Here is a 3018-nt window from a genome sequence, read left to right as displayed (position 1 = left end):
CCTACCTTGATACTTGTAATTTATGAGGAATCTATGTAGTTGGCATTTGAATAGCATCAGTATACTTTAGTTCCACTTTTTTATTTGACTCTAATTTGACACTATTTTCCCTTAGTCAATTTTAATCAAGTTAATAGTAAGCAGTTAAACTACAATTACATGAAAAGTCCTATATTTTATGTGTTTAAATTGTTTTTCATTGTCTTTACTTGTAAGGTGTTGAAGCAGGAGCCCACTGCTGACTCTTTCTGGTAGAGTAAACTACACACTGTTCTGGAGTGCCAGTTTGATGCTTTTATGGTTTGTCCAAATAAACTTACCAGCAGTTGTGGTCTTATTGTTGGAGGGTCATTGGTTGTACAGAGAAGCCAAGGAAGCCATGCTGATGGCACCAGGCTTCTATTCACATCCCATGATATGGTTTTGCCACTTATTTCGATAGTGAGTATGACCCCTCAGTGATGGCCAAAAACTGTTTATTGTCTTCAGAGTATTTATTTCCATATTTGTCTTCCCCACTATGTACCAATCCTCACATCATTTGCCCTGAGGAAAATTCATATGCTGCTGCTGAGGTTGCCATGGCCTCTGACCTGCTGCAGCCTGCAGTTAGGACTCACAGGAACTCCGTCATGTCCTATGGGGCCAGCCTCCTGGGTGCACCACACAGAAACCCATTCAGGGGAAGCCACCAGGTTATGTCTTCTTTGGTAAGAATTAGAAGTTGATTTTATGCATTTAAAACTGATTCTTTTCATTGTCATAATAAAAATTTAATTTAGGAAACACATTAGGATGAATACACAAATGTATATTTTATAGCCAAATTCTAAAACTTAGAATGAGCAGATCAGGGAAGCAGAACCTTCTGGAAAATGAAGCACATTTTGACAAAGCACATTCTGACAATGCTTATTCCTTCTGGCTATGTTTACTTTACAAAATAGCATTCAAACAGCAAATACTTCAGTTTTAATGAAGTCTCAAATGGGACAAGCCTGACTTGGGTTTCAGTTCAGTTCAGTTCAGTTCAGTCGCTCAGTTGTGTCCGACTCTTTGCGACCCCATGGACTACAGCATGCCAGGCTTCCCTGTCCATCACCAACTCCTGGAGCCTACTCAAACTCATGTCCATTGTGTCGGTGATGCCATCCAACCATTTCATCCTCTTTTGTCCCCTTCTCCCACCTTCAATCTTTCTCAGCATCAGGGTCTTTTCTAGTGAGTGAGTTCTTGGCATCAGGTAGCCAAAGTATTGGAGTTGCACCTTCAGCAGATTTAATTAGATTAAAAAAACTGCTGAAAATTAGTAGAGTTTGGAATTTTTGAAATACACTGTCCTGGACTACTGGTAATTGTAATAACAGTTGTTTTTCAGTTGTAGAACCAAAAGTTTGTATGAAATAAGCCATTAGAACTGAGGGAAAAAATCAAGAACACAGAGATACCATGAGGACCAGGAAATTGTTTTATATTCTCAGGTTTGGCAAAATGTCTTATAGATTATTAGACTCAAATACTTATGAAATAAAGAATGAATGGAAGAATGAAGTCTGATTCCTTGAAGGCAGGGACTATGCTTGTCTTGTTCCCTGTTAAACTTAACAATAGTTAGTTTTGGGTCTGGCACATTGTACTCAATAAACATTTTATTGATTGAGTTAATGAGTGAATTAAAATTACATGGCCTACAGCTAATATCATTATGTGAAAATTTGAAAATATATTTTCAATTTTGGAAATTTCCTTATGTAATTGAGAAGTTATACTAAAAAAAATGGGAGAAAATCTGAGTCAATGATATACCGGTTAGAGGAATTTACATACCTTTTCCAGTCTAGTGATGAAAGAATTTATGTTGCAAATAAGAGTTCTCTTGCAAAAGCTGGGAATGCAAGAGTTCTTGTGTAGGAGATCCTTTTTTTCCCATTTCTGTTGAAGTGCATTCCATGAAGAAGAAATGGAAAGATAAAAATGCCAAAAAAGCAGACACAAGAATTTAAAGAGAAAGGAAAATTAGTCAGCAGCCATGTACCACAAATCACTATTCACAACAATGAAGACTCATGAGATCCAGAGAAAAGATAATGCAAATCCAAGGGTAGACCTCAGGAAACAGATGGGGGCTAGTTTGAACATTTCCCTGCCTCTCTCCCTCTCCCTTTTTAAGACTTTTTTCATAAACTCCTTGTTCATTATATGTAAAAACGCCCAGTTTTTTTCAAGCCCCTCGAAACTAGTTGTGGTGTAAAATGATCATGCTGTCAAGTCACTGTGGAGATCCAGCTAACATCCATGGATGAAAATGCCTGGAGAGAGCAGGCCAGTCAATAGCACTTCCATTAGCTGCATTTCTGTTAGTTTTAGTCCTATATGGGTGTATGAGAGGCTATATTAGCATCCCATCAGGAAGCAACTGCCACAAACAAGACTGCCTAACCTGAGAAATGCTAATGTTATAACTGGATCATTGAAGTCTTACTCGCTGATGTTAGACTCCAGCTATTGGTGGAGGTACCTCTAGGTAGTTAGGTTAAAACACACACACACAACTGCCCCTAGGTCATTCCCCCTACTTCCTCCCCTGCCTGGGATGTTGGAGAATCTGTGTGAGCTTGAAACACAGCAGTAGCATCCCCTCTCTTTTCCATTTGGACCCCAAGTAAACAGTAAGACCTAGCTTGTGGGGACTTGGCCATTCCTCCACTGAGCAAAAGACAATTTCCTCTGTGTTGCAACTTTCTATTTGGCCAGAGGATAGAAGGGTTGGCAGGACTAGAGCTGGCTACTAAAAGCAGGCACAGTAAAACCTCACAATGATTTGCCTCTTTTTCAGCTTGGCACATCATGTTAGCTGGAATAGAGAAACATTTGTAATAAATTGCAGTTGGGAGAAGGGCAATGGTGCTTCTGTAGAAGTCTTGTGTTTTTATCCCCTCCCCCTCTTTCAGTAACATAGTTATGAGCCTCACTTTTGTTTTTCATATTTTAAATTCAGCCTGTACTGAACTTGCCACA

At 39.1% G+C, this 3018-nt stretch overlaps 1 pseudogene; it reads right to left on the bottom strand.

Moving 5' to 3' along the window:
* Nucleotides 1-205: 205 nt before the first annotated feature.
* On the bottom strand, nt 206-2352 carry LOC145544599 (NADH dehydrogenase [ubiquinone] 1 alpha subcomplex subunit 12-like; annotated as a pseudogene).
* Nucleotides 2353-3018: the final 666 nt, after the last annotated feature.

This window comes from Giraffa tippelskirchi, chromosome 4 (genome assembly GCF_054371585.1).
Source record: "Giraffa tippelskirchi isolate mGirTip1 chromosome 4, T2T-mGirTip1v1.2.pri, whole genome shotgun sequence".
In the NCBI taxonomy this organism is placed as follows: Eukaryota; Metazoa; Chordata; class Mammalia; order Artiodactyla; family Giraffidae; genus Giraffa; species Giraffa tippelskirchi.
This window is presented reverse-complemented; position numbering and strand designations above follow the sequence as displayed.